The following is a 17978-nucleotide window of genomic DNA, read 5'->3' as shown; positions in this document are numbered from 1 at the left end:
CTTTCTCATCACTTATAGCTCTCTTGAATATCTTGATATCATGTGCGGTGGAATTCTTAATTTTGGTCATGCTTTTTTTCTCTCTGGCCCCTTCTGGCATCAAGCTTCACATGGTCACGCTGCCACCAAGGAGACCTTTCATACTTTGATGCCAAGGCTGTTAAGTCTAAACCAAAAAGCACCTGCCCTTGACCTTTTGAACTTACTCCTGGTCCAGTTCCCTGTGGTAGCTTAGCATTACTTTCCTTGAACTCAGACATTTGGACCCTAGACTTAACAGGGACTCACTTCCTCTCTGGACCATTCAGAGCCTGGCTTCTGGGAGCTGTCCTCTGGAAGCATGTGCAGATTTCCTCAGTGTGTTGAGTGTAAATATGCCTATTCATGAGAGGAATCCAGGTGCCCAGCACTGAACAGGTTGAAGACCAGAAAACATGCAGAGTTTATTAGTCAACGATTTGGAGGTGGCAAATCATAAATGTGGTTAAAATGTATCCTTAGAAAGCCAGCATAATCCTGGCAGTGGTGGCACTAGCTTTTAATCCCAGCACCTGGGAGGCAGAGGCAGGCAGATCTCTGTGGGTTTGAGGATAGCCTGCTCTACATAGTGCATTACAGGACAGTCAGAGCAACATAGTAAGACCAGTTTAAACCAGCAACAGCAATGAAGAAACTAAAAACCAAACAACAAACAAGACATACAACAAACAAAAATGAAAACTTAAGAGAGAGAGACAGAGAGAGAGAGAGAGAGAGAGAGAATGAGAGAAAGAAAGAAAGAAAGAAAGAAAGAAAGAAAGAAAGAAAGAAAGAAAGAAAGAAAAGAAGAAAAGAAGTCCAGCAGAACTATAAGTGAGCTGAGTCCACAGAGCTAGTTCCTTTTGGGCATTCATGTTTCTTCTCCCAAATATGTGGCAGAGAAAATAAGGTGTTAAAAATTATAAGAACTAAAATAATAGGAAGTTTAAAAAAATGTTGTGATATTGAAAGAAAAGAATTAAACAGTGATACACTAATTCCAATTTTTACATGTTTTTTTTTTATTAATAAGAATATCTTTTTTTTGTCTTCTTTCTAATTCCATGTATCAACTGTGTGGAAACATAACTTATGCAAACAAAAGTGAGTTTTCTCTAAATGAAGACACAACCAAATGTTCTTAAGCAACCGACATCATAGCTCTTTATCAAAGCAGCTGGTGTTGGGAATTCCTAAATTCTAAGCCAGAGGCATTAAGAGAATAAAGATCCAGGGACTGACTTACTTGCTCCAGGGAAAAGCTCACTGGATACTTCTCCCAGGGGCACAAGGGTTTGAGAGGTTGAAATAACCACTTCCCATGAACCCCAGTTTCCACTGCCCCCATTAATAGCAACAATGAGCTAACTGACTGTTACAAGCCGAGAGTCCCTAGCATGCGGGAAAGAAAACAGAACTGGGGTTGGGGTCTGTTTTACCAGGAATTCAGCAGTGGACAGCTGATGCATTCTACCTGAAGCAGAAAAGAGATAATGGCAGACTAGCAACACCCCAGTTTAAAAAGAAAAATCCCTGAGAACACAACCCTGCAAAACATGTCACCTGCTAAGCAAGTCAGATGCCTCCAGGATTATACATGGACACCAGGATTATACATGGACACCAGGGGTAGCTGTCTTTATATTAGGTAGTATTAATCTTAAAAATACTCTGTTTGTTTGTTTGTTTTTGGAAGAAGAAAGATTCTTTGTCCTCCAGAACCTACAGACTTCTTTCAAAGCTTGCAGGATTCTGAAATAGAAGAGAGCACCCTCTCAGAGAGAACTGCGAATTAGTCTGCGAAGCTCTCGGCTTTCTACCCACGCTTTTTCGTTTGTAAAAGTGTTTCAGTGCTCAGCTGAGGAGTGAGAACAGAAAAGAGAAGGGAAAAGATTCCAGACTCCCATTTTCTCACTTCAGATACGATGTAACATCTACAAGTTACCAGAGCGGCTGTGGCTTCCACTGAGGATCATTCCCTAATCGACACAGTGTCTATTTTCCTGTCCGCAGTCCCCAATCACATTTTTAATTACTCCTTTAGAGCACAAAGGTGTCGTGTGAAAACCACATGCCTCCCTTTAGTCCCTCCTGTTCAGAAGGGTCTTCTACATTCATTTGGTTCAGAATCCGATTTCATCCATCCAAAATTTTGAATATGTTCAACTACACAGTAGTCCCCTCTCAGGAAACCGGAGACAATGGCAGGAATTCATAGTAAGTTTCCCTATTCAACCAGACATTTCTTCAGGGGATTGCTAAGACTCTGTGTAGAAAGAGTTAATATGTGTATATCTCTCTGAAACTGGCAAATGTATTTTATTTCCTCTAATATTCGGACCAAAGATCTAAGCTCCCCCCTCCCCTTGTCCATAGGCTCAAAAAAAAAAAAAAAAAAAAAAAAAAAAAAAAAAAAAAAAAAGACTGCATTCGCTAATTATACATCCTGAAAAGAATTTGGTTCGGTGTAAGATGATCCCACTGATATGCTAAATCCTTTTTTTCTGCTTGTGCTGCCTGAAGCTTGTGTCTAACATTTTTTTTTCAAGTGTATGACAATAAAAGTTCTGGCAACAAAAGAAATAAATGGGGCAGCTAAAGAAGGTAGAGCACATGGCAGGCCGCCGCCCCCTCCCCTTCTGGCTGCTCTTTTGTAGATTCTAGTTTGGTACCCTCAAGTCAATAGCCCGGACCCAGCCACCTTAGCAACTCAGAATGACACCCAAGCCCTCTCTCTTTACGTTCATGAATAGTCAGTGCCCAGCAGACAAAATAGAACTAATCTTTTCTGACAGAATTGTTCAATTTTGAGGAAAAGCTTTTGAGTCTTCCACACATTTGCAGAACATGAGACCACAATGGCCGCGATCAAATTTGAAAACAACAGTGGCCAGTGGGGCTGGGGGAAGGTCTCTCTGAATTAAACAGTACTGTCACCCAGTCCCAGTGCTCATAAACTTGGGACAAACATTCATTTCAATACATGAAAGGGATAGACACACAGAGAGGGTTTCCTCCAGCCTGAGCCAGACTTCTCCAGTAATTCCTTCGGCTATGATACACATGTCTCTCTCCCTCTTTCCCTCCCTCCCTCTCTCTCCCTCTCTCTCTCCCCCTCTCTCTTTCTCTCTCCCTCTCTCCCTTTCCCTCTCTCTCTCTCCCTCTCTCCCTCTCTCTCTCTCTCCCTCTCTCCCTGTCCCTCTCCCTCTCCCCCCTCTCTTTCTCTCTCCCTCTCTCCCTTTCCCTCTCTCTCTCTCCCTCCCTCTCTCTCTCTCCCTCTCTCCCTCTCCCTCTCTCTCTCCCTCTCTCCCTCTCCCTCTCCCCCCCTCTCTCTCCCTCTCTCTCTCTCTCCACCCCTCCCAGGCCCCGTCTTTCACATAGACATAGACTAATACAAATACTTCTTCCCTCTCAGAAATGATTTTGTCTGTTCAAGGGCAGGAGTCTCAGTGGAAGGTGCCTTTTCTCCTTGAACCCAGCCACCCCTTTGTCAGCATCTGAAAGCCATTTTGTCCTGTAGAAATCCTGTAGTGTATCAGTCACTTACAAGTCTAACGTGTACGAAAGGTGAATCTTTTTCTCAGACTTTCCTCTGCCTCCCCCTGCTTCATGCAAGGCATCTCTATACCTCTGGAGACGACACAAGCAAAGAGCGAAATCTACTCAGTCCATGGCAAAAACAGAAGTTAGCGACATGGTTCGTGCAGCTGCGGCACCGCATTTCCAATCCCCTTTCTCATAGGAAGAGGGCTAATCCTGCCCCCGTAATTCCCTACAGCCAAAGTGTGCCCCCTCCCCTCGTGACAGTGCAAAGCAAAGACACTAGCACGCTTATCTTGCCTAACCAGATGGCCGACTTGGATCAGTGCACACACGCCACGATCAATGGGAGAGATAAAGAATTAGGAAAACAGTGGTACATGCTCCCAGAAAGCTTGTACACTGCATAATTATTTTATGATTCTACACATGGCTACATGTGATACTGAAGTAGAGAAGGAAAGGATAATTAGAGGACCAGGAAGAATTTTGTAGTAGCCTACACTTCGTTAGTCAGCACTTCCCACTCTAGCAAACTCCGTACCCTTATCTGAAAGTGATTTTAGAAAATATGAGGGGAAAAAATGTCAGGGAAGGTATTTCTATCCCTCCCCCTTTTTTTGGCCAGGTCTTGTCATGTCCCAAAATTGAGTTCAAAACCCCAGGAGGCTAGCTGGGATTTGGCTATGTATGTCTGTCGCCATTAGCTGCCTCTAGCTCCCCAGACAAGAGAGCCCAGCGGATGATAATATTTGAATGTGATGCAAGACTGGAGCCAGAAAGAATTGGGTCCCCCCAAAGATGAAGTCAAGTTCATTCAGGAAAATAATGCAGGAAAAAGCACTGCCTTTAATGTCTGTGCCCCGATTGGCTGACTAAAGCAGTGTTTTCCAGCAGGTTGGTATGAATGTCTGATGAAAAAGAAGTAGGGAGGAGGGAGAGGAGGAGAAGGGAGAGGAGGAGGAGGAAGAGGAGGGAGAGGAGGAGAAGGAGGAAGAGGAGGGAGAGGAGGAGGAGTAGGGAGGAGAGGAGGGAGAGGAGAAGGAGGAGGGAGAAGAAGGGGAGGAGGAGGGGGGAGGAGGAGGAAGAGGGGGAGGAGAAGGAGGAGGGGGAGGAGGAGGAGGAGAAGGAAGAGGAGGAGAAGCAGCAGCTGGCTGCATCCACCACTGTCTACTACCCCAAGAGCAACCTCCTTCTTCTGCGTATGTGTTCCAGGGAAAGTTCTTGAGGATTGGAAGCTGGCATGTGGCTGCATTATCTGAATTCAGACCCAGATCAGAAAGCAGAACAATGAACAGAGCCAGTCTTCCACCTCAGCAATGTGCTCAGCAGGAAAAATGCACTGTTCTCAGTCCCTGCTCTGTGGACTACATCACACACGACTGTTATTATTTACAAACGAGAGCACTTTATTTACCCTGTTCAAGTCCCAAATTTATTCTTTTATCACCTGGTATTAAATGCAAACAAAAGTAGAATTCTGTCCTCCAGATTTGGGTTTGAGGCTGAGTTTGCATGCAAATTAAAAGATTCAATGAACTTTTGCACTTTTCTCCCCCTTTTTTTCTTTTTCCTTTGTAAACCGGGGTCAGCCACAGAAACCGGTACAGCCTGTCATCCGAAGAGGCAATCACATTTAAAGTAAGATGGATGTTCGATATTCAAATATTAAAATTACTACAAGCTAATTTCTAAGGATCAATAAAGTATAAACTGGGCAGACTCTCCGAGGGGATTAAAAGGGAGAGATTGACAACTGTGAAATGCCCTGTCCTTCGAAGATATTTTTGTTGGAAAAAATAGGAGGGTTTGGCTTGTTCTGTGGTTCAGCCATTGTCTGTGATGTATTCTGTGGAGTTATCTTGTTATCCCCGCTCCTCAAACTTAGCTTTGCAGTGCACTATCAGATTCGGGGGCAGATCCCCGTTTGAGGATGTGATGGGTGTTTCCATATCTATTTTTAGTTCACAGTCTTTCAAAGGAAGAGCTACCATTTTACGTCTTAGAGCTTAGTTCTCTTTTCTCTGAGGTAAGTGTGAACGTGCCCTTTCCAGTGGTACATAGATTCATCTTCCTTTGGCTGTAAAAAACTGACTCTGTGTAGATCACGCTTGACAAAGGGTAGCTGAACTCCCAGAAAGCACGCAGAAGCCTTTTGCTCTGGGGAAGGGAGACATTTAGAATCTGGCATTGAACTTTTGAGGAACATGAGCCTCACGGCAGGACTGAGATAGACCCAAATTCTGGCTCCAGACAAGAAGCACCTGAAACCCTCCAAGAAGCCAGAAAAACCTACAGGAAAACATCCTCTCTCTACCCAACAGCACCTATGAGTCCTGATAGAAACGAACACAAACCTTATCAGGCTGGTGTCCAAGTTGTCAGGGATTATGATAAATAATACCTAGTCTCATAGCCAAAGCTCACCAATCATTCAGCCTCTTAAAGGGAGAGTTGGAAAGAAAAAAAAACCCAACAAACAAACAAACAAACAACAAAGAAAACCAACAACAGCATACTCAGATTTCTTGGAACTAAACTATCTGCACATAATTTGAAACAGAACACAAAATAAATGTGGCTAGTCCAGAGACGGCAGCGGTGGGGGTGGTGGCGTCAGCGGCAGCAACCTCACGCCTTTAATTCCAGCACTGGTGTGGCAGAGACAGGCAGATGTGAGTTTGAGGCCAGGCTGGTCTACAAAGGGAGTTTCAGGGCAGCCAAGGCTGTTATTAAAAAAAAAAAAAATCCTGTCTCAAAACGCCCCCACATCCACACACACCTCAAAAAAAATGTGGCCAGTACAATTTTGAAAGTCAAAAGTGAAGGGATCGGTGAGGCCGCTAACATGGTATACATGAAGTCCTGCGGTCACAGCACCATCCAGACAGAAAGTGGAGGTTCGGGCCTGTAAGCCCAACACTCAGGAGACAGGCTACGCCATCTTTAGCTGCACAGTGAATTAACGGCCAGCCCGGACACATGAGAATCTGTCTCCAAAAATTAAAAAAAAAGCAAACAAACAAGCATTTTATTAAAATATATCAGCAACAAAAGACCTCCAATGTCAAGACAGCATGCATGGCGGCGCGTAGTTTATGATCCAGCACTTGGGAGGCAGAGGCAGGAGAATCAGAAGTTCAAGGTCTTTCTTGAAGGCATAGGTGAGTTTATATAGCCTGGATTTTGTGAACTCTTGCCTCAAAAAAAAGGAAATTGGTGTTTGTAGGTTTAGATTCTTTAAAACCTACCTTAATAAGGCGTCTTAAATGCTTTAACCTTCCTTCTAGCCCCCTGACCAAAGGTAGGGGAGAAAGATAGTTAATAGGACAAGGGACATAAGGACCTGTTTAGAAATAGTTCTTTGGGGCAATTCCAAACATGAATCAATAGCAGCAGCACAGTTCAGGAGAGACCTTCAGGCTCCCCCTAATAGGCAGGAAATGGCAAGAAGCAGCAGGAATACCAAGAGAAGTTCTTTGGTGCCTTTTCTCTCTATTAAGTCACAACAAGTGAAGACCAGCAAAGACCAGCAAAGCATTGCAAGGCGAACCAATGCAAGAGCCTTTGTTCACTCTCTGTTGGGTTCTACTTCTGCTCATCCTAAATTCATTCTCTTAAGTATCTGCCTCAGCAAAACATCCCCTCATGCATCTGCTTCCAGAAAAAGTTACGTGACACAACTGAAACCAGAAATTTGTACTTCAAGTGTTGGCTCGGGGGTTGAAAGCACTGGCTGCTCTTTCAGAGGACCCATGTTCAATTCCTAGCAACCACACAGCAGCTCACAACCACCTGCAAACCAGGTTCCTAGGGATTTTGACACCCTTCTGGCCTCTGTGGCACTAGGAGTGTAACTGGTGCACAGACAGACTTGCAGACAAAGCACCCATGTACATAAAACAATGGGCAAGCAAACAAATAGGGGTTGAAAAAGAAAGAATAGAGTCAGAAGAAGAACAAAGTAATTTTTTCCTCAATTTTTCTAAGAAACAACTTATATCTAATACATGGCACCTCTCTTGAACGCTCAGTTCAATGAATTTTAACAATGCAGAATATTCCCAGCAACCTAGAAAGTTACCTCATGTTCTATACCAGATAAGCCTCCCACCAAAGGGCCTCTGTGACCACTGTGTTACTGCAATACATTTTACCTTTCCCGGAATTTTCTATTTTCAGAATTTTCTTTAAATGTAGTCGTATGTTATGAATGTTTTTGGAATCTCGCTTTCCTGGTGTAGCCTAGTGGTTTTAAGGTTAGGTCACTTTATTAGACATCAGTAGCTCATTTCTCTTTAGTACTAAGTAAGATTCTGCTGTTTGGCTTCTCTCAACTTTTGCTTATCCACTCCTTACTTGGTGGATATTTGGATTTCTTCCAGTTTGGTATTTTTGAAAATAAAGATGTCGCAAGCAGCCAGGTCTGTGTGCAGAAATTAGTTTTCATTATTTTTGGATAAGTGTCTAATGGTGCCATGCCTGACCAAATGGGGATATTTTATTAACTTTAGAGAAGCAACTAGACATTTTTCGAGGTGACTTACCATTTTCTATTTTTACCAAAAGTCGAGAAGCTTCCAGTGTGCCTTGTGCACATGCAATATCATCTGTCTTAATGTGAGCAATTTTATTTTAATGGTCACTTCATGTGTGTTTGCATTTCTCTACAACAAAGAGCGTGCTGATTAACTATTCTTACCACGTACTCTGAATTATTTCTTCCGATCAACCTTTTTTGTTGTTTTAATAATTTGTAAACATTTCTAAAAGCCCTGGATACAAATAATTTGCTGTATATATTATCTTCATTTGTTTTACTTAGTAGCATATTTTGAAAAGCAAAACTTTAAACTTTTGATAAAGTCCAGTAAAAAGTTCTGTTTTATAGCTTGTATTCTTTTGTAGCTCATAAAGAAATATTTATCTATTTTCCGTTTGTAAAGATTATTTTCTCCTTAGTTTTGTGTAAAGAATTTTAGGCTTTTCAAGCCTTTACATTCGGATTAATTTGATTGTGCAATGTAAGATAAGTATCTCTCTCCTTGGAGACAACCAGTACTTCTAGCAACCTTTGCTGAGAAAAACCTTCCTTTACCTGTTGAATTTCCCTGTTTTGAAGCATCAGTTAACCATATACATGTGAGTATATTCCTGACTCTGCTATTTTCTATTGATCTGTGTATATATCCACCTTTCTTTAATTAAGTTTTGTAACTTTATGAGCAGACATTGAGGATGACAGCTGCCAATTTTGTTCTTTAAAGAGCGTTTTTTGTTTGTTTGTTTGTTTGGAGACAAGGTCTCTCTACATAGACATTCATGGCTGTCCTGAAACTCACTATGTAGACCAGGCTGGCCTTGAACTCAAAGAGATTCACCTGCCTTTGCCTTTTGAGGAAGGCAGTTACAGGGATTAAAAGTGTGTGTCACCATACCAGCCAAACATTAATATTATTATTATTAATAGTTATTTCACTTGAAAATTTAAAAACATATGTGTATATGTTTGTCTGTATTGGCACCACTTATACCAGAGGTGATCAGAAGTAATCAGAAACCCTGGGACTGGAATTCAGGTGGTTGTGAACTGCCAGATATAAGTGTGAAGAATGAACTTAGATGCTGTCATAATGAGGGTTTTACTGCTGTGAGCAGACACCATAACCAAGGCAACTCTTATAAGGATAGCATTTAATTGGGGCTGGCTTACAGGTTCAAAGGTTCAGTCCATTATCAAGGCAGGCATGGTGCAGGAGGAGCTGAGAGTTTTACATCTTCATCTGAAGGACTTCCAGGCAACTAGGACAAAGATATTAAAGCCCACACTCACAAGGCCACACCCACTCCAACAAAGGCCCCACCCACATCAACATGGCCAACAGTGCCACTCCCTGGGCCAAGCATATACAAACCATCACAGATGCTCATCAAGTGGTCTTAACTGCTGAACTGTATCTCCTGCCCCTTGAACTTTTTCTTTTTTTAATGTACTTTAAGATCAACTTGCTGATTTCTATAATATCCACTGGGATTTAGATTAGAACCATTTTGAATCTATATATTAATTTGAGGAAAGTTTACACCCTAATATTTAGTGTATCTCTTTATTTTTTATGACTTTAAAATCATCTCTTGTGAATGTTCTGCGGTTCTTAGAAGCCTGTACAACTTCTGACAATTTTATTCAGAAGCTGGCATTATGTGTGTCTTTCATTTGCGAATTCAGAGAGCTCTTGGGCTGGTCTGAGGGTGCTACCTGCCCAGAGCCAAAGTGGTTTAATTCACCGCAACAAGTTATGTTTTAGAGCCTTTAGAATCTCTTCAGCAAGTAAGGAGTTTTGCCTTTGCTGACATTTATGACTTTCATTTGTCTTACCACACTGTGATGGCTCCAACCAGTGCCGTGACGGGAAGCAGAAATGGAGAAAGTGAGCAAGTCCCTGGTCCACGCTCTCGGTCCCCGGGATCGAAGTCCTCACATCTAAGAATGGCTACCGGGTCTCACAGGTGAACTTGGCCAGACTGAAGGAGCTTTCTTCTGGTCTACTGCACTGTGATGTTCTCAAATCATAAACTGATGTCCAAATATTTCTGAAGCTTTTTATTACGGTGTGCAGATTATTGTGTTTTTTTCTCTTTTATTGTAGTACTGTGGTGATTTGTTTATATGACTGATATTATACGTTTAAACTACTTTATATTTCTATGACAAATTTTACTTGGTCATATTAATATCACAGTTTAAAAAATATAATGAGTACCATTCCCTAATAGTTTGTCTTAAAAATTGGCTGTAAGTTTATGAGTGACTCTGATGTTTAATTTGTCTTTTCAGATTATGTCTTAGCTGATTTGGGAGGGTAGAAATTTCGCAGATGCATAGATACGTGTTATTCATCTATTAATTCCCTGTATTTATTATGAAACCTAGAAGTGCTTAAGTTTGTTGTAAAAATGAGAAAGACACAGTCTCTTTATTTTTACATTTCTTTGCTTTTCACATAGTGTACGCATGCGTGTTGTGTAACGGCTTGTATGATTCTAGCAGTCATTTCTCTCCTTGAACTATATAAATCCCAGGGATTGAACACAGGATGTTGGTCTTGATAGAAAGTACCCCACTTGCAGAGCCATCTTGCTGACTCGGGTGGAGTCTCTCACAGACACTGTTCATAAGCAATGCACTGTTGAAAAGCGTGTGTCACTAAGGGTTTTACTCAAAATTTTTAAAAAAGGATTTATTTATTTATATGTATGTGTGTAGATGAATTTTAATCCAACAACATGGCTACTCTGGCTGGAATACAGACACACCATTAATACCTGGAAACTCAGACAATGAAGGTGAAGTGAGTTTATGGAAGGAAGGACTCATGTTTGAAAGTGGTGTCTGGGTGGCAGACAAAGTGACTAGTCAGAGAAAGATTTGACAGAATAAGATATGTTATGAGAAGAGAACAGACAAGGAAACTACTTGAGGGGCAGCTCAGAAAGAGGGAGAGATTGGAAGCAGTTTTACTGGGACAGTTAGAGAGACACAGATTGCAGAGAGAGAGGAAGGGAGGGAGGGAGAGAGGGAGAGAGAGAGAGAGAGAGAGAGAGAGAGAGAGAGAGAGACAGAATAGACTATAGAACAAGAAAGAGCCAGATGCTAGAGTTATTTTGAAGTCAAGCAAAGCGATTCACTAAGAAGCTGAGAGAGAAGCCAGATTTGAATCAAGTCAGCAAGAGAGAAATTTGAGCCAAAACTACCGAGTAGAATCAGCCCTTCAGAACTGAGAAAGAGCTAGAAAGGGTGAGCTTTATCAACAGTAAGTGTCAGGGGCTAGAATATTCTCGGTCTAGATAAGATTTGTATGGAGGCTTGAAGCTTCCAAGACTAGGCCTAGGTTAGTGGACAGAGGCAGTCTTAGAGACAATAATTACTACAGGAGAATAAAAGTTACTTTTACACATGTATGTGCCTCTCTGGGGATGCAGGTACCTGAGGGGGCAGAAGATGGCATTGGGTCCCCTGGACCTGGAGTTACAGACAGTTGTTAACCACCTAATATGGTGCTGGGAACTAAACTTGGGGCCTCTGCAAGACCATTACGTGCTCTTGACAACCGAGCCATCTGTCTGGCCTCAATGCTGACAGTGACCTTTCCCCTCCTGCGGTTCTATCTATCTGCCCATCAATCTTAGTTTCTTGCTCCACTTCACGATTATTCACAACATTTGTCATTATCCAGAATATCATTGATTTATTTGTTCTACTGCATGGGATTTTTTTTTTCTTGCTGTCTTTTTCATTTTTCTTTCTGATGTCCGAGACCTTGTACACGAAAAACAAGTCCTCTATTACCCAGTTTTACCCAAACACACTCATCTACTTATTTAAGCTGGATTTTTGCTGATTTTTTTTCAAATATGTAAGCTGTAGACGAAGACTTCGAAGGAACAATGAGCAGGCCTTCTAACTCCAGTGAGACCAAGAAAGAATGTGAACTCCAGAGGCAGGCTGCCTAGGATTGAATTCTCCAATGTTTACTGCACAATCTTAGGAAACTTGGAGTACCTTTCTTGCTTAAGATTTTTTTTTTTTTGAAAACTATAATAAAACCAGCACCTAGGAGCTAGGGAATAGCTTTGAATGGTGATTTGTGCCAGTAATCTTAGGACTTAGAAAGTTGAGGCCAGAAGATTCCTGAGTTGGAGGTCAGTCTGAACTACATAGGGAGTTTTAGGCTGGCCTTGGTTATGAAGTGAGGCCTGTGACTGGTATCTGGGAAATACTAAGAAATGCTTGTTTACAAAGGAAGTGTTATGAATAGATCTAGTTATCAAGCATCTTGACTGGACCATCAGAATGAGAAATGGACGACCTTTCACACCAAGTGTGTGTTTGTACATAATAGCTGGTCTGATTAATAGATTGTCCTTCCTCAATAGGACATCAAAGCTCTAGCCAGAATGGACATTTATAATTTAATCTCATGTCTGATATGATGCTTCTTTAAAGCTGACTTTGAGTGTGCCCAGTGAAGGTCTCTTTTGGTCCAGTTGACCTACGGCAATGAAATCTGAATTATTTTTCAAGTCAACTACCGGAAAACATCTGAACAACACTATTGGGGACTTTATATAAGGGACCACAGTGAACCTAGATGTCCAGTGGTCTCATTTTTAAATGGAGTTCTTCCCAGAGATCTATTATAGACTTGTGGTTACATAAAACTGGGCCCTGTTCCAACATATCTAAAGTTGTTATCTCCTTCATCTTACTGTCCTGACAAAGAATGTTTTCTTTTTCCCGCTCACGAGAAGATGAGGAGTTGGCGTGTTCTTGGGAGGGCCTCCTGTAGTCCTCTTGAGAACTCAGGCCTTCTTCCCATCCTCTGTCACTTGTTCCTTGCCCACATACAGGGCAAGACATTAGCATCTGTTTTAGGTTTCTTTTTTTTTTTTTTTTTTTTTTTTTTTACTGCTCCAGTCGATGAAAGGGGCCTTTATTTAGTCCCAGGGTCCCAGGCCAGGCATGGCCCCAGCTTTATTTGACCTTCTTCTTGGGGCGCAGGTTGTTGGTGTGGCCACACTTCTTCTTGCGGCAGTTGACTGCACAGAGGTGCAGACGTGCATAGCACTTGCGGCAGATCATCTTGTCACAGTTGTACTTCTGGGCAAGCTGACGAAGGGACGGCTCGATGATGCCACCGCGCAGTCGCAGGACCAGGTGTAGGGTGGACTCTTTCTGGATGTTGTAGTCAGACAGGGTACAGCCATCCTCCAACTGTTTGCCAGCGAATATCAGCCTCTGCTGGTCAGGTGGGATGCCTTCCTTGTCTTGGATCTTGGCCTTAACGTTCTCGATGGTGTCACTGGGCTTGATTGACCTCAAGAGTGATGGTCTTGCCCGTCAGGGTCTTCACGAAGATCTGCATGTTGGCGTCTGCCGCTTGGCTGCCTCGTTGAAGAGAAAGAGGACACCGGACTGTTTTAGGTTTCTATGCTATGATAAACACTACGACCAAAGCAGCTTGGGGAGGAAAGGGCTGTTTCAGCTTACATGTCTGAGATCACACACTCCATCATGGAGGGAAGTCAGAGCAGGAACTCAAGGCAGGAACCTTAGTCTTGAAAATATAATGCATTTTTTCCTCTAAATTTTGCTTTCAGAATCTGTGGTGGTTTGGATGATAATGGCCCCCATTGTCTCCCATACTGGAATACTTATTCCCCAGTTGGTGTTTGGGAAGGATTAGGAGTGGTGGCCTTGCTAGAGGAGGTGTGTCACTGGGCCTGTGCTCTGAGATTTCAAATGTCCACACCATCCTCAGTCAGTTTTCTCAAACTCTCTGCCTCATGCTTCTAGACCAGATAGATGTAGGCTCTCAGTTACTGCTCCAGCACCATGTCTGCCTGACATGCTGACTTGCTCCCTGCTGTGAACCCCAATTTAGAAGCTTTCTTTTCTATGTTGCCTTGGTCATGGTGTTTCATCACAGCATTAGAAAAGTAACTGAGACAAGAGCTCTAACAATTTTAGATTTCCTAGCATTGACCCAGAGAATTGAGAGACCTAAATCTAAAAACCTACCTGGTAGGGATCGGTCTTAAGAAAGAAAGAATGAAATATATATAGAGAGAGAACTAGAGAGAGGATATAAGGAAGGAAGAAAAAACAAACAAACGACTGGAAAAAGAGCCGTATAAATATGAGGACCCGAACCCATATTCCTCACCCCCATGTAAAATCTGAGGGTGGTGGTGCATATGTGGGAGTGAAGACAAGAGAACCCTGGGGGCTTGTGGTCAATCAGTCTAGCTGAATCTGTAAACTCCATGTTCAATGAGGATTCTGCTCCACAAAATAAGGCGAAAGATTGAGAGAGACGGCTCAGTGTTTAAGAGTGGTTATTGCTGGGGTGGTGGTGGTCGTGGCTCTCAGGAGAGAGAGGCAGGCAGATCTCTGAGTTCAAGGCCAGTCTGGGATACACGGAGGAACCCTGCTTCGAAAACAAAAGTATAAAGATGAAAAGAGTGTTTACGGCTCTTGCCCAGGGCCCAGATTTGGTTCTCAGCACCCAGGTGGCTACTCACAACAGTTTGTAACTCAGGTTTCAGGGTATGTGACACTTTCTTCTGATCCTGGCATATAAATCCATGCAGGCACACGTACAGGTAACAAGCAAATTAGTAAAAAGGGCCTATCCAAAGACTCTTGCCCCAGACTTGACAACCTGAGTTCGATTCCATGAACCCACATGACAGAAAGATCGAACTTCTGCAAGTTGTACACTGACCTCCACATGTGAACCATGACACATGTATGTTCACACACACGTTCATACATATATGTTGCAGTAAATATTAAATGGATGGCTAAACTAATTATCCCCCGCACCTCACGGTCTCACTCCTAGCACACACATTCGGTCCCCACACCACTTGACATTCCAGGCCGCCTCTAAGAACTCAGGCGTGGTTCACTCCACCGTCCCTGTTGTTTCTGTCCCAGGTGGGTACAGCCGCCCTGGCATGTTCCTTTTCTTCACCGCCCGGTGTAAACATGACACCCGAGCCTGGTAGCTTTTCAAGCAGGTTTATATATTAAATTCTCAATCCACAAACCCTCTATACAATAAGATTACATCCAATGAACAAAGATACAAACTGCCCTTCTATATGAGATAAAAAGACCTATAGAATCCCTTAAAAATATTCATATCTACCTATCGGCAATTAAGTCCAACTGTATCTAGATACTCCCTTTCCAGCTCCATCTTGATTCTTCCTGGAATCTCCTCTCTCTCCTCCTCTTCCGTTTTCCTAGCCTTTCCCCCACCCACCTCTCCACTGTCCAATCATGTATCACCTCAACATCAACCCATACATATATACCTGCAAAATAAATAAATAACTGTAAAACCCCCTTTCTTTTTAAATATTGGAAAGTTATTGAGAAATCCATCTAACATTGACCCCTGGTCTTTACACATGCACACACACACACACACACACACACACACCTCCCTTCTCCACACACATATAAGATACAAAACAAACAAATAAATGACCCCAAACAAGCTGAATCCTGGGCAGGGTAGAGATGGATCTTTAAGGTCCTGAGTAAAAATTGCTAATTCTATGAGCCTATCTTATTACAACCATTCTTGTAATATACTCTTAGTGTTACTAAAATTCACGTTTTATGAATAAAGAAATAAAAGAATAAAAAGTAAGGGTAAAGCATATCAATGTTCTTCTGTTATATTCATTTTTTAAAGGCAGAGGACTCCAAAATGGCCTTTGTCATTCTGTGTAGCAGAAGGAATGATCCTGAATGTCAAATCCTCTTTTCTCCACCTCCCCACTGTTGGGATTATAGGCAAGTGCATTCATCTTCCATCTCTGTCTCTCTCCCTCCAGGGTTAGCCTCTTGGTGGTCTCACGCTTGCTTTAACAGAGGGTGACCTTGAACTCCATCTCCTGAGTTCCAAGATTACCTGCATGTGATGGCAGGCCTACCTCACTCTCGAGCTCTTGTCCATTGCTCACTGCTCATTGGATCTCTACAAGAAGTGCCTTTGGGTGCCTATGTCTTCCTTACCTTTAAGTCAGCAGAGATTCAGACTGACAGACACCGAGGAAGAGAATAGTTCTACTTCATAGAATGGATGCACAGAAGGAAATGTGAATTACTGCCTTTACTCTCCCCCTCCTCCTTTTTCTGCCCCTTCTCCTCCCTCTCCTCTTCTTTGGTTCTCAAGACAGGGTTTGTCTGTGTAACCCTGGCTGCCCTGGAACTCATTTTGCAGACCAGGCTGGACTCAAACTCACAGAGATCTACCTGCCTCTGCCTCCCGAGTGCTGAGATTAAAGGTGTGAGCCACTACCACCACCCAGTGCCTCTAAGTGTCTTTATGTATGTGGTAGGCCGTGCGCTGCAGACTCTGGACCGCAGACAGGCAGTAGGGTTTGAGCATGAGGGGAAGGAAGGAAGGCAGTGTAGCTGGAGATGATAATTACAGTTGTTAACAGGACAGGCTTTAGAACCAGGGAGACCTGAGGTCGCAATATTCCCGAAACACCGAAGATAACTCACTTAGCACCTGTTACACTAGGAGGTCCTTGGCATCTTCCACTCTGCAGATGAGGAAACGAAGACATTAAGAGATGAAATATGGTCATCAGACAGACCTGTCTTCATGGACCCCTTGCTTGAACGGGCCCCAGGCTTGTTTAATCTTTGCTCTTGATGCCTTGAAACTTAAAGCGTCGTTAATGAGATACCATTAAAAGGTCGTGTGTGTGTGTGTGTGTGTGTGTGTGTGTGTAAGTTTGAATTTATTCATTGCACCCTGCAGATAAAAGAGTCAGCCCTGCCCTTGAGCCTTCCCGAAGCGTTGTACCGCTGGGATTGAAGCTGGAGTAACGGGCTGGGGTTACTTCCTCCTCTGAGGGCAGTGTTAAGGGCATCAAGTCTTTGGGATCCTAGGAACGAGTTTGTAGACATAGCCTCGTCAATGAGTTCAGCAGTGACTGACTCCTGTAGGAGACAGAGAGCTGTGTACTCCATATGCTTGCATTAAGGTTAGCCCTGTTTTTCTTTTCTTACTTTAATATTTTGGTTTTTTTTTTTTTTTTTTTTTTTTTGAAATGGGGTCTCACTCTGTAACCTAGGCTGACCAATGTGCAGTGATCTTTCTGCTGGGGTCTTCTCAGGGCTGGGACCACAGGCATGAGCCAACATACCCCTGTTCTCGTTCTCAATAAAAGCAGACTAGCGTGGGGGTGGGTGGATGGTTTATTGGTGATTACACTGTGGAACTGTGAGGAGTGAAATTCAGATCCTCATGGTTCCTGCAAATGCTCGGGAAAATGACAGAGGCACAGAGAGGTTGATCCCCAATGCAAGCTAGCTTGCCAGACTAGCTGAATGAAGAAACTCCAGCTCCCACTGAGACCACGCCTCAGTAAGGTAGATAACAGTGGAGGAAGCCTCCTGATCTTGGGCTTTCACCTCCACCCACACTTCCATGATCACTTGCCCACATACATGTGCCCACACATGCATGCTCACCACAGACACATATATGCAAAAAAAAAGATAAAGAAAGAAAACTTTCTGCATATCCAGTGCTCGTAGCCATGACCCCATGAGTTTATTATCAAAGCATAAATACCCTGAGACATCACATCTGCAGGAAATGTTCACACTGGTGTTATGACTAAGATGCTGGTTTAATTAAATGTGTCTCTTAGAGGAAGACCCCCCCATGGTTCCTTTTATGCCTAGAGAAAGATCATCTATAACATCTCCTGGCCCAAGTCATTAGAAGCACCTCCAAGGAGGGGCTCCCAGATTACATGGCCTTGTCTTTATGTCTTAGTGCTTTCAGACTTAGCCAAAATCTGGCAAAAAGCCTACCATG

General features: G+C 42.9%; 1 pseudogene across 1 annotated transcript; it reads right to left on the bottom strand.

The window, feature by feature from the left end:
• Positions 1-13093: 13093 nt before the first annotated feature.
• On the bottom strand, positions 13094-13484 carry LOC308427917 (ubiquitin-ribosomal protein eL40 fusion protein-like; annotated as a pseudogene). The gene has a single exon. The product of its transcript is annotated as a ubiquitin-ribosomal protein eL40 fusion protein-like (transcript).
• Between the last annotated feature and the right edge of the window lie 4494 nt (positions 13485-17978).

The sequence above is a fragment of the Micromys minutus genome, assembly GCF_963924665.1.
Source record: "Micromys minutus genome assembly, chromosome: 12".
NCBI classification, from domain to species: Eukaryota; Metazoa; Chordata; class Mammalia; order Rodentia; family Muridae; genus Micromys; species Micromys minutus.
The sequence above is the reverse complement of the archived record's forward strand: the minus strand, read 5'-3'. Positions and strand labels throughout refer to the sequence as shown.